Source organism: Ascaphus truei, chromosome 1 (genome assembly GCF_040206685.1).
Source record: "Ascaphus truei isolate aAscTru1 chromosome 1, aAscTru1.hap1, whole genome shotgun sequence".
In the NCBI taxonomy this organism is placed as follows: domain Eukaryota; kingdom Metazoa; phylum Chordata; class Amphibia; order Anura; family Ascaphidae; genus Ascaphus; species Ascaphus truei.
In genome coordinates, this window is record NC_134483.1 from 196,248,624 (window position 1) to 196,275,657 (window position 27,034).

Consider the following 27,034-nt stretch of genomic DNA (forward strand, 5'->3'; position numbering starts at 1 on the left):
AATTTGATGTTGTGTTGTCATGTGTACATACTTTATGCACAAAATGAAACAATTACATTTACATTTCTTTATATCCTTCGGGAGATGGAGTGGCTCAGTGAGTAAAGACACTGACTGACACCGATATCGCAAGCCTGGTTCAATTCCCAGTGCCAGCTGCTTGTGACTTTGGGCAAATCACTTTATCTCCCTGTGCCTCAGGCGCCAAAAACATAGATTGTAAGCTCCACAGGGCAGGGACCTGTGCATGCAAAATGTCTCTGTAAAGTGCTGTGTAAAACTAGCAGCGCTATACAAGAACATGCTATTATTATTATTTATACACATTCATGCAGAAGCCTATACTTTATACACAATTTAAACCATTTGCGCCGGGAACTGTGAATTTTGATTAAAATAATAACCCCTTCAGAAATACTATAAAGGCTCCTGAAAGGCAGTCAGGCCTCGTCTGTCTCTCTAGTAATTAAACGGTTACAAAGAGCACCATTATCAAGATGCACAAAATGCCTTGCTTAATCCCACCAATGATATTCATCTGGATATTGTTGGCAATGTGTGTCCTTCAGAAGTGGATATAAATGAAATGCTGGCTTTTAATTGCATTCCCTGGGAGTCAACAGTGAATCAGACACAAGTGAGAGCCCAGATCCATTTCCAGAGATCACATTCAGATTCCAACCTTCTTTATCATGGAATCGGGCTAACGTTTGCATTACTTCATCATTTACTTTAGTCAGACTGCACTTTGCTGCACTACCACAGTCACTAGTCAGATATAGCTGGTGAGCATAGAGCCATGAATTCTTAGTTTATATATAATTACAACAGACGACAGAGAAGCCCAATGCTACATCCAACATGACAAAAATACACAGTCAAATACTTATATATTCTCATGAAAAAGGGTCATTTAGTTTAACCCATTGGCCAAAGCGTTGTAAGCTTGCGAGCCACGACAAGGCATGACCCTGTTCGCAAGTCCTAACACTACCTTTTTTTAATATATATAATTAGGAATTCGGGTGTTAGGTTTTAACCGAAAAACACAGATAACACACCACCTTTTTCACTTTGCATCTCTTGCACTTTCAGTTGAAACCAATAAACACCGGAAATGACGCCTCTTTTCCTATTAAATTCCACCTCTTGTGGCAGCCGCTCCACAGATAGCAGACCCAGGCATCGGTGGGGAGTATGGAAACGAAAACAAAGTGCGCCGATAAACACCAAATTCAAATGCGTGTAAAAACCAAATGACATTTTTTAATAAAATGAAGACACCAGACCCCCCCCCCCCCAAAAAAAAACCCCAAAGAAAACCGGAATCCCTGATTTTACGCCAGGCTCCAGGAGATGATACCACGCGAGTCACAGAAAAACATCTCCCCACTATGCTTCCCTTTCACTGCTCATGTGTACTAAGCCAGCGTGGACAGGGTTAACATCCTCAGGAAAAGACAGACACAAAGACAAGGAGCTCGTCACCACCTCCCCCAGCATCTCTGCTAAGGGTGTCAGTCTGTTTGCTGTGCAGCTGATATCACTTTGCCCCAGACTCTCTTGGAGATGATACCAGCAGTCGCAGCAAAGGCGGCAGCCGAAGGGCAGCCAAAGGGTGACTGCCGTTCCCTGATGTTACAGCTGCTCTGTACAATTCGAAACACACCAACCTTCTTATCCCCCGGTACCCCATGTTTCCACTTACCCGTCCTTAGAGATTATAAGCTCCTTGGGACAGGACTCACCTTACCTACAGTCACAATGTATGTCAATGTTTGTTATCATATTGTTTTTCATCCTCCAACCCTATTGTACTGCACTACTGAATATGTTGCCATGTTATAAATAATTGATGATAATAATAATAATAATAATAATAATAATAATAATATAATGCAATGGTTATGTGTATATACAAGGAAGTAACATATTACCAACAGGGAACAAGCAGACTGCATTAAAGGCTCACAGCTCTTCCTTTAATTATTACCATAGGTTTTTTTTATATCTAGCATGAAAAGCTTAATTTTTAACTGGTGCAGCAAGTTTCTTAGCTTTTGTGTAAGATCAAATCAAATCTTGTAGTCTGATGAACCAAATCTAGAGGGGGGGAAAAAAAGCTCTTCCCTAATTCCTGTTACTCCAGGTAACCACTCTCTCCATATTGGTGATGAACGAAACTGGGTAAAAACAAAGTACAATTGAGTTTTTTTTAATGTATTACCAACCATGACTAAAGTGTATAGATCATTTATACACAACAGAATACAGAGAATGACTAAGAAAAATGCCTTATAACCAACTTAGACTTACCTGAGACATTCGGAGAATGTGTCATCCCGCTTGGTTTATCATGCATGGCACAAAGGGGGAAATACGTGCATTGTTTTTATGTTTTTCAGGCTACTGAATTGCTTCGTTTAAAATTGGGGTTTTGGACACTATTTGTAGATGAGCCAACAAGATTTTATGGAAGATAGAAAGGCATTCGGGTCATATTTATGGGACGCGGCTACTGCATAATACACCTTCTGGGGCTGGAAGACAGATTACAGCCCACTCAATGGAATGGGCAATGAGTATTTACGAAGCTGTGATACTCCATAGGAAACCTTCCTTCATAGCTTAGTAAACATGGTCCTTCACAGTCCATTCAAGTGAACGGGCTATAAGATGACTTCTTGTACGGAAGGTGTTTTATGGAATACCCCCGCTTAGATAATATGGGCCTAAGGGTCATGTTTACTAAGTGGTGCTACTCCGTAATACACCTTGCTGTGCTGGCAGACACCTCGCGGCTCATTGAATGGGACTTGAGGTTATTCTGTAGACAGGAAAGTGTGTTACGGAGCAGCACCGCCACCACATAGTAAATATGGGCTTTGGCTTAAAAAAATGTATACTGAGAAAGTGAGAAGATAAAGGCTAAGGGGGCACAAAAAAGACAGGGAAGAGCAGAGTGCGGGGGCTGAGCAAGGCTTCAGGTAAAGTAACATTCAGAGATACACCGTCACTATCAAGTTTGTGTTTGTTTTCCCAATACGCACTATATAGAAATATGCATGTTTGAACATGAATCCTGTGTGGCATCTACGTGACCGCACTTTAAAAAAATGATACTTTGAAAGCAGAAATGCGGACCCTACTCGTTTCTTTTTGCAGAAATTGAACCGGGGGGGGGGGTCGTCCGGAACTCAACTGCGTTTCAGCCCTGGCGACCCCTTGCTTCCCGAGAACTTATACTTTTAGTTACCATTACTGTCCACTTACAGTATAGATATGGTAGCCATCAGCATTGTCTAATAAGCACTGTCATTACCCCAAAGTTGCGGCTTTGTACTGGCCTTCAAGAGTTCTTTTCTGATTTTCCTATAGTGACAAATCTATCACCAGACTGAAATTTAGATTGTAACACTTAGATTGTAAGCTCTCTGCAGCAGGTATTTAATTCCCTATTGTTTGACTTTGCTTGTTGCACTTATTGTAACATAATTCTCTGTATTGTCTCTTTTGTAAAGTGCTGAGTACACGGTGGCTCTATATAAAGATATACGTACATACAATTTGCAGATCATTTTATTCTAGAAACAGGCTAGATCACAGGATGATCTCTCATTAACAGTTCTATTCACCTTTATCCTCAACACGTATAACTCATTTTTATTAAATATTGCACTTTATATTACACTTTCATTTGATGTGGGGTTAGTTTTTTGTTTTTTTTATCGCCTTCATTTGGTGTTTTTCACCATGCATTGAATATCACTGTATATAAGAGTCCTTTGTATGTGCACATATCTTCTGCGTGTTTCTATGGGATTACAGCTGGGATGGACAGCTTCAGTCCTCAAGGGCAGGTTTTCAGGAAATCCCTGCTTCAGCACAGGTAAGGCAGCCGAAGACTGAGCCACCAATTGAGCCAACTGTGCTGAAGCAGGGATCTCCTGAAAACCTGACCTTGTTTGTGGCCCTTGAGGACTGGAGTTGACCACCCCTGGGTTACAGGAAGCTGGTAGGAGCTGTAGTTCACCTGTCTGCCCATTTTTAGGCATACAGTCCGCCTCCTTTCTTGCTACGTGTCATTAGCCGACCCTGTTTTTGGTGCTAACTGACACACTGGCAATTGCGGTCTGAAACATTGCTAATGTGTTTACCTTCAAGGCACATACCTCTTACATTGTGTGACTGGGTTTATGCTACATTGTATTCCGTCGATTTTGTTTGAGCAAATATTTTACCAGTCAAGAATATTAACACTGACAGACTTCAATTGAGTCTCCTGGGTTTTTTGTTTTTTTTAAATCCTTCTGCCCTTTTTACTAAAATACAAACATTTTGTTAAAATGAAGTAATACAGTACAATTAAGTTAAAAGAAACACATTCACAGTACATTATGACAACTTGACAGGGACTATTTCAAACACTGTAATGAAACCTGATCTATTCTAATAGCATTTTTCCATCTTGGCATAGAAACCTTTATTTTTCTTCTTCTTTATGCAGCTGTGAAATGCAATCCCAAGAGAAATGTGCTGTACTATAGTGTCAGTGATTTCTCGAGAAGGTAGCTCTCCCCCTCCCTTCTCTCGGTATAGTTATCTTATTACGGATGTGCACCCATGCTAAAAGGTAAATGAATATTCAAATCTGTTTTTGACATTTCAATGATGTACACACGTCACGTGTTACCCTTGATGCACAGAGAGATCTAAAAACAACCTTTTATTTTCAATGTCTAATGCTTACGGCTCACATCTGTGCGGTGGTGCAGCTGTGCCTTTGTATGCAATGTTTATTTCTAGGAAATCGAAACACTCTATAATTGTGTATGGGTATATAGATATATACTTTTTTATTATTACTTTTTCATTATTATACTAAAGTCTTTCATTTCATTGTTTGCGCAAATGTTTTGGCTTTGAATATTTAATAGTGTTCAGTAAGATTTAATCAGAGCTTTTTTTTTTTTTTAATGAACAGTACTTAGTGACAAGTAAGGTTACCAATCAGCCCATATTGTTTGTGGGCAATTGGCGGGGCACGTTTGCAGTGAACAATAATAGCCAATAATAGCAGAATAACCACCAATTATAATCAAAGAGGCAATTTTATTAGGTGCAGTTTGAAATAGCTTGTTTATGCACCATGGGTCAAAACTGGTATTTTTACTCAAAATGATTTCTTCCTGTAGAAAATATGTAGCTTTCTGAAGATATTTTTTTCCTATAATGCAAAATTACACTGAATCTAGCGCACTTTCCCCCACCCCCTGGGAGACATGACGGCTACCGTGTATGTGGTGCGTTACCTACGCCTCTCCGCTGCTGGGAGCCTGGGGTGTGCCTGATCCGTCGAGTGACAGCGCCTCCACCTGTACGGGCTCCTACTATGTGGGATAGCCCCGTTACAAGACCCCATGCAATAATACACACACTGATGATAATAACAGTTTACTGCATTCATGGAAAGAGTAACCATAAACAGTCCACACCAATTAGGCAGCTGTACCCTCACCGTGCCCTCCACCACAATGTCCACACCGGGTAAATAGCTCCCAAAGTACTGAGGGGCCCTTGGGCACCCAACCAAACTGGTGCCTGCGAGTAGCCACCCACCCAATGTGTGAGACAGCGCTGCCCCACTAATGTGTGTACAGTTGGTGCACCTGTCGAGGTGAGGTACCTGCCGGGTGCTCCAACATCCGGTAACAGCACAACAGAAGGATAGGATCAACTGATCCAGCGACGGTTGTGGTCAGCGACGAGTCCGCCTCCTCGTTGGGTGGTGTCCAGCTGGAGGGTCCCACACTGAAGAGAGTCTCTCATATGTAGCTGATGTTCTGGTCCCAGAACACCAGAGGCCAAGATGCAACTGTGTCCTTGCTGTGTCCCTCACACTGGTACTACAGGGGCAGTGTCCCTAACTGATGGGCCTGTCCCTGCAGCAACCACAAGCCGAGGTGAGTCGGGGGCCTAGCTGGGGCCTAAGGGGGTCTCTGGCCTAGTGCAGGGGCCACTAACCCTGCACACGCACTCTCTACACTTCTGATGTCCCAGCTCCGACTGATTAGTATGGTCCAGATGCACCAAATGTATCTACTTTGTGCAGGGGAAGCTCGCAGCCCTATTGGCTGTTGGGTCTCACGTGTTTCTGCAACCCCTGTGCATGATGGGGTTTGTAGTCCCCGCGGAGCCTGCTCGCAATGCCCGACGCTATCCCTATCTCCTGTGCATGCGCACGCCTCTGACAATGGCCGCCGCATTCTGGAGACACTGCACATGCGCACATTCACACTGCACATGCACGGCTATGTAAAACATGGCGGCGCCCTATTGGCATCCCACCGTGGAATCTCCAGAGCACTGGAGTGCTCCCTGACTGCCGCCACGCTCTCCACTACTGTGCCGGGTCCGCCTGCCACTCCAGCGGCACCCGGCATCTCTCCATCTGCACCGGTGTTTCCACCGCTCAAGCGGAGGTAAGCAGGGGAGCCGGGAGGGGGACCAAGGCTATATATAAAAAAGTCAATTTACAAACTGAATACATTTTTGTTAAGGTATGGCCTCCAGCATCTGCTAAAAAAAGAACATGCCTCATTGTATACAATATTGAAAATGATTTCACATTTGCCATCTCATATTGCTTAGAGAACAGAGGCCAAAAGAACATAAGAACACGTATTAACTGAGCCACGCTGCTTATATCTTGCACTACTCTACTCGACTATTTTTCTAAACTTTGCCTTGAAATATGCTGCAGGTCCCTGTGGTAATAAAGGCTACGGCATATACTGTACTGTACTTACGTTCTATAACCTTCCTACCATACAAGAGATTGATACAGCAGTAGTATTCCAAACATTCCATTGTTACTTGATAATATCAAAGCAACGTCTGGTGGGTTGCAGCTCAACGAGTTTTAATCCACTGGGGACTGTGATTCATGTCCATTCAATTTCCCAAATGTCTGAGAAACTATTCCACATTCAATTCCCCCCTTAAAAGACGGACGAATGCTGATACCAATCCTTAACGGGCACAAAGAAACTTAACAAAGAGAGATGTGACAGGGTCAGGCGCAGCATGATCTCACACCAAAAATATTTCGTGACACAGTCCTATAATGATTTCTAACACGATCTCTTCTGAATTAATTGTAGTGTTTAATCTTATGACTCCTCTGTAAGCAGCAGTTTTTGTACACTCAGTTTAAAGAGGCAATCCATATTTTTTTTGATATATATTTTTTTCCTTCAATTTTTTTAAGGGTCTTGAAGTAGGGGGGTCTCCGTGGAGCTGAACCCCATTGATTTCAGCTCTGGAGACCACCTGCTTCTGGAGGCACATACCTCCGTATGGGGTGCTGGTAGCCACGCCAGGGTTCACTAAATGTCTGCATTTCAAAGCGCCGGCCAATAGGAAGCCACAACGTCATCAGGTCCGGCATCCTATTGGCCCATGTGACAGGGAAGCAGAAAACTGTAGAGATACTGGAACCCCCTTCAGAGGTTTGTATCGCCGGAAACAGGGGGTCCCCAGAGCTGAAATGAATGGGGTTCAGCTTCGGAGACGCTCGGCTTCAACCCTGTATTAAAAAATTAAGGGGAGAAACAAATGCCCACCTTGGATTGCTCCTTTAAAGGAGGTAAAACAAAACCTGTTCTCTTACACTGGACAGTGGTAATGCTATGGTGGACATGGTTTACACAGTTTTTAAAATGAGCTTTGGATAATATCACTGGATTCACCACAGGGTCTGTAATGAATGCAACACTCATTGTACTTAGATGAGAAGTGGCCAACTCCAATCCTCAAGGGCCACCAACAGGTCAGGTTTTAAGGATATCCCTGCTTCAGCATAGCTGGCTCAGTTGCTGACTGAGCCACTGATTTTGTGCAGACGTATCTCTGCGCGCTCTCTCCCTAACCAAGTCAGGGTCTGGATAGGAGTAACACCAACTTTAGATAAGACATGACTGACACCAGCCACGTTATTTGAAGCGAACGCGAGGCAGTGCTAACTTAACATGGCGTTAAGCCTGTGCTAATGGGATATACAACGGCAGCTGCTTCATGGATATAATTAGCTTTGTGAGTATACATTAACCTCAGGGATAGGAACGTCCATTTCAGTATGCAAATCTCTTCTTATTTTAGGTTTCCTTTCTTAGCTTATGTGACTCCCCCTTACACTCGGAATGGGATGTTTGGCCATGACCAAAAATGCCGCCGGGACACTTTGCCGCAAGGCAGATAGCCATGGGACATTTCGCAGCAATGTCCGCTCCTGCGCACGATCGCCTGCAGTCCACTGCGCAGCCGACTCAACAAGCAAAGCCAGGTCTGCCGCTCAGACAACTGCATGTCCCGATCACCCGTTCCGACAACTGCATGTCCCGACCACCCGCTCTGACAGCTGCATGTCCCGACCACCCGCTCTGACAGCTGCATGTCCCGACCACCCGCTCCGACAACTGTATGTTTAAATGTCCCGCGCATGACCGCTACACTGTATAGACAGGCCGCTCTGACGCGCAATCTTTAAATGTCTCGAGGGGAAAAAACTCTCCCTTAACTCTTTCTTAAGGCTAAGCGGGTTATTCAGTATTGTCCAAAGAAGCTTTACTGGTCGTTATTAAAAACTGTTTGCATCTGGTAACAACCCGAACGGCTGCTCCAGACAATATTGAATCACCCCCCTAAGTGTGGCTATTTCTATATAGTTACATAGTTGCATGCAGTAGTAGATGAGGGTGAAAAAAGATCTATGTCCATCAAGTTCAACCTATGCTACATTTAGACGAGAGATACATATCCTATATTTGTATTTACAGTATATTGATCCAGAGGAAGGCAAATAAAAAAAACACAAGTGAAATATCATCTAATGCTGTCTCATATGGGAAACATAAATTCCTTCCTAAATCTATATAATGACAATCAGATTTCTCCCTGAATCAACATCTTGATGTCCAACCTTTTTTTGACGATATCTATTGTATCAGTCATCACAGACTCCATGGGTAATAAATTCCACATTTTAACTGCCCTTACTGTAAATAATCCTTTCCTTTGTTGCTGGTGAAATCTTCTTTCCTCTAACCTTAAAACGGTATGACCCCATGTTGTTTTCACTGCCCTTGGCATGAATAGTTTATTTGAAAGCTCCTTGTATTGTCCTGAATATATTTGTATATAGTTATCATATCCCCTCTTAGACGCCTCTTTTCTAATGTAAACAAATCTAATTAGCTAGTCTCACCTCATAAATCAGATTGTCCATCCCTTTTATTAATTTTGCTGGCTCTTTGCACTTTTTTTTAGTTTAATTTCTTTTTATGGAGTGGTGCCCAAAAGTGTACTCCATTTTTCAAGGTGCTGTCTTACTAATGCTTTATACAGTGGCATACTTATGCTTGCATCGCTTCCATCCCCCGTTTAATGCAAGATAAGATATTATTTGCCTTTGCAGCTACTTCATGACATTAGGTACTTTACTAAGCCTGCAGTCTACAAGTTCTCACCTAATTTTTCCCCATTTAATTTGCAAGTCATCGGTTTATTAGTCTGTTTTCCAAATGCATAACCGTACATTTATCTGTATTAAACCTCATCTGCCACTTACCTGCCCAAGTTTCCAGTCTCTCCAAGTTCTTCTGGAGAGAAATTACATCCTGCGCTGATTCCACTACCTTATACAATTTAGTGTCATCAGCAAAGATGGAGACTTTGCTCTCTCTGCCAAACTCAAGATCATTACTAAATAGGGTGACCAGGTGTCCCGGTTTTGCCGGGACAGTCCCGTTTATTTCATTCCTGTCCCGGTTGCCTGTCCGTTGTGGTAATGTCCCGGTTTTGGTCCCGATGCGGTGGGGGCGGCGCGCGGGCGGTGAGGAGAAGAGGCGGTAGCAGGTGAGGATTTGCAGAATGCCAGGGGGGTTGGGCTTTTGGAGAATGCTGGCCGGGCCGCAGGGGGATTGGCAGAAGGTTGCCGGGTCTTTGTAGGATGCCGAGGCGCAGGGGATTGGTTGGAGGTCGGAGGAAGCCGGGACGGGGCTTTGCAGGATGCTAGGCTGCAGGGGACTGATTGGAGGACAGAGCACACTGATCTGCTTCCTTCTCAGAGCAGGTAGAGGTGTGTGTGTGTGTCTCTGTGAGTGTGTGTGTAGCTCTGTACGTGTGGCGCTGTGTGTGTGTGTGTGTGGCTGTGTGGCTGTGTGTGTGGGGGGGGGGGGTCAGTGGCTCTGTGTGTGTGTGTGTGTGTGGGTCAGTGGCTGTGTGTGTGTGGCTGTGTGTGTGTGGCTCTGTGTGTGTGTGGCTAAGTGTGTGGCTCGGTGTGTGTGTGTGTGTGTGGCTCTGTGTGTGTGTAGCTCTGTGTGTGTGTCAGTGGCTAGGTGTATGGGTCAGTGGCTAGGTTTGGGGGTCATTGGCTAGGTGTGGGTGTGGGGGTCAGTGGCTCTGTGTGTGTGGGGGTCAGTGGCTCTTTGTGTGTGGGTCTGTGGGTCAGTGGCTCTGTGGGCGTGTGGGTCTGTGGGTCAGTGGCTCTGTGGGCGTGTGAGTCAGTGGCTCTGTGGGTCAGTGGATCTGGGTGTGTATGGGTCATGAATACGGGACGCATTATGGCGCCGAGGCATCACATGATGCCACATTGTCATGGCAACATGTCACCGCCTTACATCAGTGTCTCGTTGTCATGGCAACGGGGTGCGTCACGTGATGTAATTTGTTTTATAAATAATTTTTTAATGTGTCCCGGTTTTTCATTTTGAAAATCTGGTCACCCTATTACTAAACAAGCTAAAAAGCAGGGGTCCCAGTACCAAACCTTGAGGTACTCCACTCTCAACTTTAGCCCAACCTGAAAAGGTTCACTTTACAACATCTCCCTGTTGGCTATCCTGCAACCAGTTTCAATTCAGGTGCAAATATAGCAGTCAAATTGCCTTTATTTTGTACACTAACCTCTTGTGTGGCACAATATCAAAAGACTTTGGAAAATCTAAGTAGACCACATCAACTGCATGACCCTGGTCTAACTTCCTACTTACCTCCTCAAAGAAACTAATAAGGTTAGTTTGGCATGACCTATCCTTCATAAATCAATGCTGACTATTACTAATAATTTTGTTATCCATGAGGTTTTCATGAACATTATCGTGTATTAAATTGTCAAGTACTGTAGCTTCCCTTGATGACTTTAAAACGTTAAACGCCTGCCTCTTTCTTTCCATTTCCTCCCCTCCCTGTTTATTTAGCCACATTGGGTTAGACTTGTTTATTTTATATTTATTACCCAAACCCCTTACCCATTGTACTAAGTGTGGTTTTCTAACAATGTTTTATTAAAGACTGCCCATTTATCTTCCACATTTGTTTCCTGCAAAAACATAATCCCAATGAATGCCTTATAAATTATTCCTCCGTTTATTAATATATGCATTTCTAAAAATTGTAAGTCTTTGTTGAACCCCATATAATATAGTTTTTGATCATTTCAAATGAGACCATGTTATGATCACTGTTTCAAAAATGTTCCAGGACTTGAATATTTGTTATTACTTCTACATTGTTTGATATGACCAAATCCAGTATTGCCCCTCTCCTGGTTGGTTCCTCAATAATTTGGGTCATGTAATTGTCTTGAAGCACTATATTATAGTATAGCATAGTCATGAGTTTCATCCCACCATGTTTCAGTAAAGCCTATGATATCATACTGCTCCCTTGTTGCTATTAATTCAAGCTCCCCCATTTTATGTCAGGCTTCTTGCATTAGCAAGCATGCATTTACCGTTTTATCCAGCCTGTGCTATTGTATCTTATCTGCTCCTGCCTTTCAACTCCAATTGGATTTAGTCTTTAGAGGTTGTCTAGTATTACCTGTATTTAATACGGGTCTCTCCCTACCTGCCAAACTCCCACTTACTCCCACTCTACCTCCACGTCCAACAACTATTTCCCCATTTCTATCTATTCTGTCTAGTTCATTATCTGTTTCTTGTCACTCCTTGCTCTTTCCTAGTATAAAATCTCCTCCAAACTTTTTAACATCCCCTAGCGCAGAAGATCCCTCTTCATTGAGGTGCAATCCTTCCCTACCATAAAGATAGCACCTCTCAGAAAAGGAGTCCTAATGCTCTAAAATCCCAAAACCATTCTTCCTACACTATGCATTAACCTCCCTAAGCTCCAACTGTCTCCCTGTGGTAGCGCACAGCACTGGTAGTATTTATAAAACATTTTTTTTTTAAACTACATTGGAGGTTCTTAAGCTTGCAGCCCAGATCCCTAAAATCCCTTTTTAGGACTTTCCATCTTTCTCTAACTTTGTCATTGGTGCCAATGTGTACCAAGACCGCCAGGTCAGTTCCAGCCCCTCCCAACAATCTGTCTACTCGATCTGCAATGTGCCGAACCCGAGCGCCCAGAGACCGCTAACTGTTCAGTTTCTGCAGTCAAGGCAACAGATTGCCCTCCCAATCTTTCTTGTTCTCAAAGTATCCTGAGTCCCCTCTGTGCTGGAGGAACTACATTCCCCTGGGCTGCTAGAGGAATTAGTCTCCCCCAGCCTTGCCATTTCTGTCCTAATACCCCAAATATCTTCACTCAATCTGGCAAATCTATTGGGATGGGTCAACTCAGAACTGGCTTGCCATTTCCCTCTGCTTCTCCTTCGAACTGTTACCCAGCTTCCTACCTCTTCCTGTTCTTCACTTACAGCTCCACACTGTGCATCCCTAGTCCAAGCCAGGGCCTGCCCAGTGAGCACTAAACTCTTTTCAATATTGTCAATGTCTCTCGATGTTGCAAGTTGCCTCTTCAGACCAGGGATCTGAGACTCCATAGAAACGCTGCTCCAAGTGCATACAGTATACAGTTCATGTGTCAAGATGTGAATTGAGTGGCAATTTCAATTCTGCTCATATTTGCACTATGGTGTATAAAGTAAAAACATACAATATACCTTGTTTCAAACCTTCCTTGTATCTACTCCTTCTGGTTCCACCCACACTGTGGCCACTGGGCAGGAAGCTGCATTCACTTCCCAGTGGGCCTTAAGCGGGGTGCTCTGCGCGGTATCCCCCCATGGTTTTTCTTTTAAGCTTAACCTCCTTATTTAGTGCACAGTTTTTCTTATTTACAGTTGCACTAGTTTCTGGCCTAAGTTTATTTTAGTTTGAGCCTTACCTTTTTCTGGTTGGTCTCTCGGCCAACCAGATGTCGTATTACCTGATTGGCTGGCTTTGCCAGCCAATCAGTATAAGGCTTAAAATATATCTGGTTCTAACGTCACATTTGATACAAACTGCAATTTAATCAAACTGCAATTCAGTCACACAGATCAGCATACTAACGATGTGATACATGAAACCTAATTTTGAAAAAACAACCTATTTTTTGTTAATGTGATATGTGTAAAAAAAAATAATGAAGACATATTTACACTTTATATTGGCATTCATACATTTGTATTAATATTTGAGAAATCCAGATTTGTTCAATTGCAGTTGTAGATTTTGGTGAATGATAAACAGGGAATGTAAAATCATTTTTGAGTAAAGTATTGATTTGCCTAAAATGATTTAGAGCAAAACTGCAGCAGAGACATTTTCATTTTATGACTGTCTAATGTTTTCTGGGTGTTTTGTTCTGATTTTCTCACTTGTGCACTTGTTTGGGATACAGTGAGCCTCTTAAGGCCGCGATTATACCGGCACTGCGGGCATAGAGAGGTGACAGGGAGGTGTGGCGGAGGTGTGGCCGTGACGTCACGTTAGCGGTTCGGCCTCATTGGCTGAACCTCTGACGTGACACGGCCGTCGCACTCCAAAAACAATGTCATTGGTCTCCTGTATTGTCTGTTGCTCCGCAGTGCTTGGGTGCATTCAATTCCTTCATTGGAATACATTAGTTTTTATAGTTACTATAATCGCGGTCTTAGGAGGAGGCAGTAGGTGCACATAATGTAATGGGATGCATCAGGTTCTGCACCTAACTTGCTTCATTTTTATCCCTTTCATTTCAACCATGAACTTTTGTGCTTAACAATCTGCAACAGATATGGAAAGCTCAGACAACACGCTTCGTACTTATGGAGCATTAAAGAAATACAGCATTGGGCCAAAGCGCATTTTCTCTTTGCGTTGATGTTGATCAGGGCTTTGACTTCAGTGCCCTGATCGGCACTATCGCAGCTTAATGAATAACCCCCTTTGTGCTTTTGTGTAGAGTTCATTATTGTTTTTGTTTAGAACTGACACTTATCTAGGTTCAGGTGAGTGCTTAGATTTTAGCACATTCATTTAAGTCACCTTGTTTAACAAGTGACAAAACTGGTACGTTTAACCTTTGGTAAAGAACATGATTTGCAAACTTAGTCATTGGTTGATTCCCCCTAGTTATCTAGTTATTAATAGAAAGAGGATTGTTAATGTACAACTATTCTTTCTAGGGAGCAAGTGCTGAGCCTCTGATCACTTCTTTTCTTTTTTTTTCAATCTTAAATAGTCACATATGCAGAAACAATAGAGAGATCCCAAAAATAGAATAAACTGACTTTAGGATTGACTTTATTAGCACAATGATTTGGATACTTGCCAAATACATAAATACTATGACTTGGAGTCATTTATTTAAATATTAACCATTTAACCCTGAGTATTTAGCCCAGTTCAAAGTGAAATGTGTGTGTTTTTCTCTCCTACGGAACAGATTGAGTCACACAAGAGTCAAACAAACTCAATCCCGCTCAAACGCTTGGAATGCTCACAACTTGGAAGCTTTTTACATAACCAGGATTAGCAGAACTCTATAACAAGCTGTACTTGACAAATGTTGATGTAGTCATTATATAAACACTCTGCCCAACAGTGTAAAGCCCTGTTTCAACTTTCACTTCGAATATTCTAGTGCTACACTACTTAGAGACACACGCCTACAGGTGACCGCAGCAATCCCTGAAAAGGAAAATAGATTTCTTTCACATCATTGGAACCAGAGGGGTTCCCGGAGAAGAATGGTGCTACTTTCAGCTCGGGGGACACCAAGGTAGTGATATAATCAATCACCACGTTAGTTCCTGTTGTGCCTCATGGTGAATTCCAAATGGCAACGTTGTTTGACCAATAGGAAGCCGCCGCCGATTATGTTGCGGCTACCTTTGGTCCGCGGATCCAGCGAGATTTAAATGGCGATATTGCTTCCCCAATTTAAGCCTCGGGCACCGGCAACTAATGCTGTATTTATCTTGGTAACCAGGGAGGAGGCTGGGGCTTCCCTGAGCTGGAAACAGCACGGTTCAGATCCAGAGGGCACTATGGTCCCAATAATGTAAAATAAAGTCTAATTAAAATCTCAGTCGGGATTGCTGCGTTAATATAATGCAACTCACATAAAAATATATGGGAATCCTTTTCAGTGATCAGCCACAGAAATGCTGCACTGGATTCACAATTCTAAAACTTCCAGATCTAAAGATCCTGTACCCTCTGGGTCCTTGATTCTTCTATCTAAAGATGCTGTGTGTGAGGACAAAGTTGTTCGGGCACCTCAAGGATATCTCCTATCCAATCACAAGGCTTATAAAGCGCGGTAACTTTCACAAGTGAGTAACATTTATTTAGTGAGCCTGATTTTAGTCATCATAGTAAGAGATGAGTGGCTGTGCTTATTTGCAATTGCCAGTGACATGGCCATGTAGGAGGGCAACTACATCACGATAACCGTCAGGGGCTAGTGAAAGGTCAAATGAGCTCTATTTTATGGTTATTGCAAATGATTATTACAATGACATGGTGACTGTAGTATACTTATCTATGACATGTCAGAAAAATAATCATTTTGACAAGATACCACAATTTCCGCTCTCTGAAATAGAAAACAGTACAAAGAGTTCACACACAAAAAAACTAACTTGAAAAAGAATATGTTTTGACCAAGTACACAGCACTTATTTTTTTAGGTGCGCTCAACACCCTATAACATTGGTTGGAACATGAACTTTATTCCCCCTGTTACCTCATGTGATCACTCTGCAATGTTAGGCTACTGTAAGTTAACATTCATTTAGTTAATATTAACACCCGCTAAAGGGAATAACCTAACGTTTGTGCCTTTAAATCGCGTATGGTTATATTTTTGGGCTGTTCGTGCTAATGGGCGGAGGGGTTTGGGGGTAAGAGACAAGAGGGGGTAGAGAAGGGGGGGGGGGCGTGAGAGACATGTGGGAATAGAGTGAGCCCATTTTTGTACAGTACCAAGTGACATATACCTTCCCAAATACTCTCTCTCTCTTCTTAAAGCCAGGTTATTTGAAGCTAACACAATGTAGTTGCAACTTAACCTGGTGTTAAGCCTATGCTAATGAGATATGCTACTAAGATATACGACGGTTGTTGCTTTGTGAATATGCACTACTATTTTAGGTAACCCAACATTATTTACCCTGATTTAACGCAGCGTAGTATATCTGGACCTGGCAGGACAAGGAGGAAGGAAGGAAGGAAGGAAGGAGGAAGAAAGTATCATTTCGAAAGAACAATTAAAATCAACCACAGAAATAAAAGATCAATACTGTAAAAAAAAAAATCTTCAAATCAATTCATGGTGCTAGTATTTTTATTGTCCAATTTACGAAAACATGCAACAGCATATGCCATGCAGTAAACATTTGCTAATAATTAACAGCTTGCTCATTTTGAGAGAGATAATAAGACAACTTTACAAGACACAGTAAGCAAATGTGTTAGTGCACCGACTATGAGGTTGTTATCTGTCTTAAAATAAGAATACTACAATGACGATTTAAGGAAATTGTTAACAGCTCTCGAAAATCAAGTTTCCTGGTTTGCTGCAATGTTACTGTATATAAAAGGTCTCTTGGGTTTGTTCCCGGGTACCATTCGTCTCAATAGGTAGAGTATAGGTCAATCTGTTTGGAGGTGTATATAAACAAATGGGCCCATTCCTAACCTGGGAGGTGAGATTTCTGGCGTGTTCAATGTCGCAGTTTAATTCATATCCAGTAAAGATGTCATTTTGCGAGTTTGGCTTATTTATATACAAATGTTGCATGCGTCACAGAATTGCACAACTAAAAAATAATCGCAATAAAAAATAATATAAAAAAGCAGCTTTTGCATGTTTTGAACATGCAATAACGGCCTAATCCATACAGCAAGGTGGAATTTTGTGCGAAAACTCCCCCAGAGAGGAACTTATTGCAGTTTATCTAAGAGGCCCTTTTGAGTTTTGGCACAGTTTTTCAATTTGGTTCAAAGGGTATATACATAGGGTCGCCACCACTCCGAGTTTCACCTGGAGACTACACGTTTTGGCTGCATACAGTATCTCCGGGCAACAGGTTTACCTAGTAAGCCGACGGGTGGTGGCGGGCGACATCCTCCCGGCATCTCCCCTTGCTACTGCCAATATGGCTGCACGGCGTCAAATGGTGCAGCATTAACGGAACGCTGCGTGTCTTAGCGTCCGTTGCAGTGACAACGAAACGCTATGTGACATCACGCGGCGCCACGTTGCCATGACGTGATGCCTAAGCACCATATGGCGTCCCGTTGTCATGGCAACTTGATGTCACACAGCTTCTAGTTGTCACCGCAGCGCTGCACCGTTTGACGCCGCACAGCTATATTGACGGGAGTCGCTAGGGGCGATGTTCGGAGGATGCAAGAGGATGCGGGAGACGCCGCCGAAGGTAAGTGCTACATTTAAAACAACAAAAAGCTGTGTGTGCTGTGCACGCGCATAGTAAGTGAAACTTCTTTGACTTTTGTCACAGAAATGGTATTTGTGTTGGTGATGTTTTAATTAAAAATCAAAATACAATTTCATTGACAAAACGCAAATACATTTGACTTATAATGCGCATGCTCGGCACACATCCCCTGTATTAGCTATTTGCCCTGAGTGTGAATATGTGTGTCAGCGTGTGTGTTTGTGTATGTTTCTCAGTCAGTGTATGTGTAAGTCAGTCAGTCAGTGTGTGTGTGTGTCAGTCTGTGTAAGTGTGTCAGTCAGTGTGTGTGTGTATGTATGTGTGTCAGTCAGTGTGTGTGTGTGTGTGTGTGTGTGTGTGTGTGTGTGTGTGTGTGTGTGTGTGTGTGTGTGTGTGTGTGTGTGTATGTGTGTCAGTCAGTGTGTGTGTATGTGTGTCAGTCAGTGTGTGTATGTGAGTCAGTGTGTGTATGTGAGTCTGTGTGGGGGTCAGTCAGTGTGTGTGTGGGGGCCAGTCAGTGTGTGTGTAGGGGTCTGTGTGGGGGTCAGTTAGTGTGTGTGTGGGGGTCAGTCAGTGTGTGTGTGTGGGGGTCAGTCAGTGTGTGTGTGCGGTCATGTGTGGGGGTCAGTCAGTGTGTGTGTGGGGGTCTGTGTGGGGGTCAGTCAGTGTGTGTGGGGGTCAGTCAGTGTGTGTGTATGTATGTATGTCAGTCAGTGTGTGTGTGTGTGTATGTGTGTCAGTCAGTGTGTGTGTGTGTATGTGTGTCGGTCAGTGTGTGTGTGTGTGTGTGTGTATGTGTGTCAGTGTGTGTATGTGTGTATATGTGTGTCAGTCAGTGTGTGTGTGCGGTCATGTGTGGGGGTCAGTCAGTGTGTGTGTGGGGGTCTGTGTGGGGGTCAGTCAGTGTGTGTGGGGGTCAGTCAGTGTGTGTGTATGTATGTATGTCAGTCAGTGTGTGTGTGTGTGTATGTGTGTCAGTCAGTGTGTGTGTGTGTATGTGTGTCGGTCAGTGTGTGTGTGTGTGTGTGTGTATGTGTGTCAGTGTGTGTATGTGTGTATATGTGTGTCAGTCAGTGTGGGTGGGTGTGTCAGTCAGTGTGTGTCTGTGTGTATGTGAGTCAGTGTGTGTATGTGAGTCAGTGTGTGTATGAGTCAGTGTGTGTATGTGAGTCAGTGTGTGAATGTGAGTCAGTGTGTGTATGTGAGTCAGTGTGTGTATGTGAGTCAGTGTGTGTATGTGAGTCAGTGTGTGTATGTGAGTCTGAGTCTGTGTGTGTATGTGAGTCTGTGTGGGGGTCTGTCAGTGTGTGTATGGGGGTCTGTGTGGGGGTCAGTCAGTGTCGGTGTGGGGGTCTGTGTGGGGGTCAGTCAGTGTGTGTGTGGGGGTCAGTCAGTGTGTGGGGATCAGTCAGTGTGTGTGTGGGGGTCAGTCAGTGTGTGTGTGGGGGTCAGTCAGTGTGTGTGCGTGGGTCTGTGTGGGGGTCAGTCAGTGTGTGTGTGGGGGTCAGTGTGTGTGGGGGGGTCTGTGTGGGAGTCAGTCAGTGTGTGTGTGGGGGTATGTGTGGGGGTCAGTCAGTGTGTCTGGGGGTCAGTGTGTTTGTGGGGGTCTGTGAGAGGGTCAGTGTGTGTGTGGGGATCAGTCAGTGTGTGTGGGGGTCTGTGTGGGGGTCAGTCAAGGTCTGTGGGGGTCAGTCAGTGTGTGTGTGTGGGGGTCAGTCAGTGTGTGTGTGTCCTGCTGCAGCCAGGGGCGGGGTGTAAAATTGCGCACCACTTCTCCTCCTCCCCTCCTGCAAATTCTGCGCAACCCCCCCCTCCTCGACCCCCCCTTACGCAAATTCTGCACACCTCTGCACCCCTCTCCCCCCCGCGGGGTACATGCGCCCGGCACGGGCATGAGTGACCGGCCGCGGGCGAGATTACCCGTCCGCTGCCCGGCCCGCCCGGGTCACCCTTTCTTCCGGCGCTGAGCCCCTGTGGCGCGCGGGTTGCGCCGTGTGCCACCGCTTCCTGCGGGCGCAGGGGGCCAGCGAACGCCCACATCAGTTAGGAGTGTGTGGGGGGAACGACGCCGTTGCCAGCCGCTTCTGCGCATGTGTGGCGTCCGTCAGCGGCGCCATCACAACTGCGCATGCGCGGCATGGCAGCGGAACAGTGGCCGGTAGGAGCGGCGGAACAGCGGCCGTTAGGAGCGGCGGCTATTGCCGCCGCATATGTCAGCAACCGGGTGTGGGAGTGTGGGGGGTAGGGGGTGAGGCGACGATTAGGAGCGGCGCCACATGTGACGGGACGTGTGAGCGGAGCGGCGTCCATTACGTGACGTCACTTCCATTTCACATTTCGCCCCCCATCTATCCAGTTTTATCCCATCAGGACTAGGTGCCACTAAAGAAGTTTCACTTCAAAAAAATAACAACATTCTCCGGGTTGGCTTTCAGTAGAAGGTGGCAACCCTGTATATACAGTATGCACCTTTTACTCACAAGTCAACTGGAGTAGCCCAGCATTTGGTTATTTTGTCTGATATTATTTTAATACCCCACCACTGTTGTTCAAAGTTCTAGAAGGGATACTGGTCCTGGAGATTCGTTCTAGGTTGTGATATCTTTAGTGGACTAACAGTAAGTTTCTTGACAGTACACAAAGAAGAAAACCATGAGGTCCCTGAAAATTCTATACACTCTAGTTTCATCCATAAGAAACTATCATTTTGGTCTGCTAAAAGGTATAAAAACCTGAAATACCTTAGAAATACTATTCTCCCTTAGATACAGATGTAGCAGATGTTATTGCACCCATTAACAAACTGCGATGCGTTGACACTACCACAATATTTAGCACAATAAATATTGAAAATAATGGTATTGCATGCTATAAATGTAATATCCAGGTGTAATTAAAATGGTCGAGAACATTAAGTATGTTAACCAATCTGGTGCCTCAGGGGTTAACGTTGGTTAGAAAGTATATTAAAAATACAGCAAACTGTGTTTATGACAGGTCAAGACACTTCCTGTATCTGTGCTGAGCTAAAAGAGGATTACTTGGGGGGTATCACTGATTTCCCACTAAATGTGAAATGTGTGTACTTTAGAAAGCTGGGGACGATCGCCAGATCCTGGGCTGTCAACCTCAAAGAAAACCAACATTCTTGGGATCTCTCTGTGATGCAGAGGAGGTGTGACAAACAGGTCACCACTTAGTTGGATGGCTATATTAAATATAAGAAAGGATGGGCCTCACAGCAATTCATAAGAGTAACAAATGGATATCTGTCACCGTTGCGATTAGACAAGTCAAATCATACCATACCCTACATGGGTATGAGGTGCAAAAGACAGATAACTGTTTCTGCTGCGAAAATAGACGTTAGACTGTCACATTTTAGATGCAGGTGTGCATGGGAAGTACACAAACATAACCGTGAACATGACATCTGTCTATGTATTAGAGAAATTAACATGAGGTCTTTCATATATTTAGGCAGACTTTAAATGTCAAGAAAGGTTGGTTTTTTTTCTTCTAAATCGTAAAACTGTCAACCCAGTAGCTGATTTACGACAGGGGTGGGCTTATGTTGTTCAATGTGGAAGAAATAGTACAAAAGTCTCACCAAGGTAATATGAACATCAGAATTCAAGAGGTGTGTATTGGGATCAGAACATGTGCATTCTCTTCTATTACGGTGACCTCTCTGGGAAAGACCTATGACATATGGTAACATACTGTATAGGGATTTCTGTTTGTTTTATCCTTTTACTTTAAGAAACTGTTCTGTCTTCATTGTGACTGTACGTTCTTGTAATAATCTTTTTCTGTAATCTTAAGCACTATATATATATATATATATATATATATATATATATATATATATATATATATATATACAGTGGTCGGCAAATCACCAAAAAATCTACTCGCCGAACAAAAAAATCTACTCGCCATCTAGTACCACACATGTGCTGCTTGGGCCAATAGGAGCTCGCCACGATGTTAAATCCACTCGCCCGGGGTGTGCAAATGTATAGGTTTGTCGAACACTGTAAATATATATATATATATTAAACTATCATTAATAAGTGATGCTTTGGGCTGTGATTGCACTCCTTGAAAAGAGTAAAGTACATTTCTGGACACATTTTGCTACAACAGATGTGTGTGTTAAGTGCATAGTTTTTCCTTAATAAACAGGGACCTGAGACTGCAATTTTCTTGGGTGGTGATAGCGAATAGATATAATTGCTATTGACTAGGGGGTAAATATTAACTCATTGAAAGTACATTGCACAGGAGAAAGGTGAGTTGACTATTGCAGCCGTGTGTATTAACACTTGTTGCATATTTAAATCACATGCTCACAAGTGTGCTGTTCGTGCCAGATGGTATATTGAGACGGATTGAGGGGAGATATTGTTCATTAGAAGGATCTTTATGGAAGGTGAAAAGAGGGCTAGCTAGAGAGCTGACGTAAAGAGACCAAAACTCTTTGCTGTCAACAACAGCATAGCACCATGTTTCTAAACAAGTATTATCAAGTGCTTTGTGCAAGTGCTGCTTGTCCGCTATGTGATGTAAAATGTTGCAGTTGAAATCAATGAAAAAGTAGAGACGCACTTGCTTTGCCAGCTCGATTATAGATCTTTGGTTATGGTGAGCCAAAAAGTGGAAAAAACGTGCATTATTATCATTTTAGCTTTTGATTAAAACCGCAGCCCAACAAATCTTACAACATTAGAGATACATATTAGGGTCACGGTCAAAGGCGGCAACTCATTTTGCAACTGAGCCCACAACCTTGTACATAGCACTGGTGCTGTAACCGCTGCTCTGTAGTCTACCTGCCTATTGCGCTGCAGCTGTCAGAATCCCAGACGGACAAGATTTGCTTTCTATTCCACCAGTCACTTTTGCTTCACGTTAGTCAGAGAACTGGAGTGACCTCTTCACGAGCAGGTAATTTATCTTGATGTATCTGTTTGCATAATTGTTATTATGGAGACTAGAGAGGATGGTTAATGGGGTTTTCCAGGAAAAAACAGAGCAGGAACACACAGCTATTCATCGATTAATGGAACAGCTAACTGTAAAAACATGAATGTGTGAAGGCCGACTCCCACTCATCATTGTGGATAAAATATCTTAAGCAGTGATGTATAGAGTACTTTGTGGAAATAGTAAATATGATTCATCCCTGGCTTATTTGTTATTACATTCTATGAGGACGGTATCTTTTTATGTATTCTGTAAACACATTAATGTGACCTATAGGAATAGTAAATACATCATTGTGACCATCTTTTAATCCTGTCTGTACGTGTTCATTTATAAACAGGTGAATTTGGTGAACATTGGATACCTTTGTATAATCAACAAGGCAAATGAATATAACAGAACATTATAAGTGGGCAAGATTTAGCCCACATCCAAGGTGGTCATTTTTTTCTATTGTTGATGAGCAATCAGAATGATATATCCTCCAAAATGAGAAAGTAAAAGAGGTAACATTTGTTACATTTTTCTATGGTATTGTGAGTATAACAGGAAGAGGCACATCGGTTAAATACCACAGTAAGTGTAAAACATTAACTGTTTGCAATAGTCAATGTCTAACTCAAAATAGCACAATCCAAGGAAATCATAGGATTGACTGTTTGGAAGATATGATGAGCTATTTTCTTTAAGTGTATGTTTAATCATAATTATCCTGAGTGATGTGCTTACAGTTTTCTTATGCAGGCATCAGATGGCGTGGCAATTAAAACGCAGCAGGTCTTCTTAATTGTTACTGTGGTGTTGGTTAATCCTTTAGTGCGAACAGCCAAACTTATGTCTTTTTAGTTTAATGCAATGAGATCATTTTTTTTCACTAATATGGTATTGGCTAAGAAAGACAAGTTTACAGTATTAGGAAAAATGAAATTACCAGTAAGATGATGCTGTTCAGTGCTTATATGAAACTATCAGTCTCATTCAGTTAGTTCTTGGAAAACTTTCACCTCCCACACACGTCCTTTAACTCATTTGTTTTCATTAGACAAATGACTTGTGTTTATACACCACTGATATACCTGTAACTGGTTTCCCCCCACCTTCAGCGAAATGTCCCTATTACACGGTGTGCTGTGATGGTTACCTGCTGGCTCACAGAATCGCTGAGTTTCTGCCGGTGTTAATGGGGAAGACAGGACAGGCTTTTAGGGTGATGGTTGGTTCTCTTTCACTGGTGTGGCGCCTCCATCTCAAGCAGGATCCAGGTGTACTGAATGCAATCCCTGCAGAAGAACCCTCTTCTGATACTCCCCCTGATTAATTGCAGTCTCAGGCAGGAATATATATATATAAACTGGAACGCTTTATTCTTCACAACACTGAATACAGCATATAACTGGGTTCACTTCTCTTCCCTCCTCTGGATGGTCCCTGGACTCAACCCAGGAGGCTTGAGGCCCCAAGGGTCTATCCTCGGCTCTTCCCTCATCCCCTGGTGGGATGAAGGGTAGTTGTCGCACTCTCCTAAGGGAGGGGAAGGAAGGTGGTCAGAATCCTGACTCCACACTCCCTGGACTCTCTCTCTCTCTCCACTTGCGGATGTCTACTCTGGCACTTTCTCTCTTATTTACTCAGGTCACGACTTGGCTTGGCGGACGTCAACCTCTGGCTCTCGATCCCTGCTTGGACACCGACCTTCTGTAGTTCTCCAATCCCTGACCTTAGCTAACGGCACTTCTTTACCGGTACCGGCAAGTATTGCTAAAGCTAACACCACCTGGCCTGGCAACGCCTAAAACGCCACACTCCGGACACGCTCCTTTTGCTGCAGGTGCACGCTCATATACGTCCCCACCTCAGTATAAGGGACAGGTCTGGTCTGCGGGCAGCACAGGCGTAACAAAAACAGAACAAATAAACACAGGACACAGCCTCACCTCTCTCTGCTTCATGCTTTTCCTCTGATCTTTGGCCCCACCCTCGAGGCTCCTGCCACCTCCTCCTGATTGGCTGCATTACACAGCAGATCAGGATACAGGAAGCTGCCCAGCCCCATAGCAGCTGCAGCCCAGCTCTTTCCCTTCTCAGGGGAAATCCCGCGATTGGGTATTACCTCTCTGGACTTAGTAACCAGACACATACATGCCCCCCCCGCACACATACATGTCCAGTATTATCTCTCATTTTTTACCGGACAGAGTAACAAAATACCGGGCTGTCCGGTTCAATACCGGACACCTGGCAACCTAAGCTACATCAAACTGACTGATTTAGGGGACAATGCTGCCAATACCCACTGGGTAATACTGGGATTTCCTAAACAGGCCTAAACTGGGCATGTTGGCCCAGATTTCCTAAGTAGAATTACATCTGTGAAAAACATGCTACAGTACCTAAATCAAAACCGGATTGTGTTTTATCTCACCTTTGTTAATTTCAGATTCACAGTGATTATAGAGAGAACCTCCAGTTATGGTTCCATCGTGTGTGTGTGTGTGTGTGTGTGTGTGTGTGTGTGTGTGTGTGTGTGTGTGTGTGTGTGTGTGTGTGTGTGTGTGTGTGTGTGTGTGTGTGTGTGTGTGTGTATTTCTGGATAATGTGTAAATGTAGTGATACCAAGTGATATCGATTGTATTTTTGTGACTTTGTGATAATTGGTTTTGGTACATTATTGATGATTTGGGAAATCCAAGAAAGTACCATCAACTTACCACAAAGCTACATTTCACTAAGACCAATAAACGCTACTTGAAGGGTGCAAGTTTATCAAATGTAGGTATGACTGAAATAACATAATCTTATTTCCCAGAGTTAATCATAGTGCTGCTTAGCGAATCTAAGATGACTAATTTTATAGCCCAATTAGTAGATTTGCATCTAATTCTACAAACCGGGAGAAAAATTGAACACCAACGAATATTAACACGGTCTTATTTTCTAAAGTGAATATAGCATTACTTATAACACCCGGCAAGTTTGTTTAATGCCTCGTTGAATACGCTAATGCCCATTAGTGAATCTAGACATTATTGTCTTTGCAAACAAGACTCTCCAATTAGCGGCCCCATCACACTTTGCTAAGAAAAATAGACTGGCTGTTTTCTACAGTGAACCATTTCTTTGGAATGAGAAATGCAGATAACTACAGGTGCGACCACGAGTATTCTAAAACTTGCCTTGGAAATTCTGGGGCAATATCCAGGTAATGCTGCCAACATTTCAGTGACATTTCTGCAGACAGACTAATGGCCCATCGGATTAACACATCAAACTGAATGGGACTGCCTGGGACCCCTGCTGTGTTAATCCGATGGGCCATTAGTTTTTCTGCAGAAATGTCACAGAAAATGTTGCAGCATTATATGGGGTATTGTTGGTGATTGCCCCGAGATTTTCCAAGGCAAGTTTTAGAATACTCGCCGTCGCACCTGTACAATGAGAAATGGTTACCTGGTTAATCTTGCTTTTCCTTTTTGTCGTTTTGCTCGATTTGGAATCCATTGCATTGACCTGCAACTTTTTTTCCCCCTCCTGTTTAAGTAGCTAGTTGTTTTTCATGAGCTGCCAAGATCTTCCGACATGATCAAAACAAGAAAACCGGCACAGTGAATAGGAGCCCTGTAACTAATCACCTAATAGGGTGACCGTGACCATTTCCAGACGCTTTTTTTTTTTTACTTCTGTAAACTAGTGAGGGATTGCAGTTGTTACGAGGTCAGCGAATACATTAATTCCAGGGCAATGGAAAGTATGTTTGTGAAACGAAAAGGGCCCCCGTTGACATTGCATCACTATTTCTAGACAGTGCCTTGAGTACCAAATAAATCCCTCGTCTTGGATGCGTGCCCAAAAACTGTGACCTAGTTTCATTAGGGTGGGAAACAAATAAGAAGTATCCTTGAGGGAGCAGATTACCAGAATAGCTGCACATTTAAAAACAAATCTTGAAATTCAGACAGAGAACGATCTCCGTTTTTTTCCATCCAAGATCAGTGTTCTGTGTAAGCTCAGAGGAATGCAGAACACCAGGCTTTAAATGGGTCTGGTTTTACATTGTCAGTTTAACATGATCTACTCTCCTCCCTAAATGAATAAGGTTACTTTTTTTTTTAAAGCAGCAATCCCCACCATCCGCCAGAAAAAAAAAAATAAGAATGAAGTCCTAACATATAACTGATAGTTCATGTTGTGCTGACCTATTTAATGCTTCCCCCAAAAAATCTTTACATAGGGGCGCACATTTTCAGCAAGGGAGATTTCCAGAATGCAACTACAGTACATCATTTAAAAAGGGCGGCACTGCAAACTACC

General features: G+C 43.3%; 1 protein-coding gene and 1 long non-coding RNA gene across 3 annotated transcripts in view; one reads left to right on the forward strand and one right to left on the reverse strand.

Moving 5' to 3' along the window:
• AUH (AU RNA binding methylglutaconyl-CoA hydratase) overlaps positions 1–27,034 on the reverse strand; it is a 246,273-nt gene that overhangs the window by 57,584 nt on the left and 161,655 nt on the right. The gene's annotated exons all lie outside the window — the stretch shown is intronic.
• LOC142470009 (uncharacterized) lies at positions 22,312–24,707 on the forward strand. 2 transcript variants are annotated; one of them, XR_012789148.1, is made up of 3 exons: positions 22,312–22,687; positions 23,067–23,302; positions 24,359–24,707. It is a non-coding gene; the product is annotated as an uncharacterized LOC142470009 (long non-coding RNA). The 2 variants fall into 2 exon arrangements; XR_012789149.1 differs by having other exon boundaries at positions 23,067–23,232.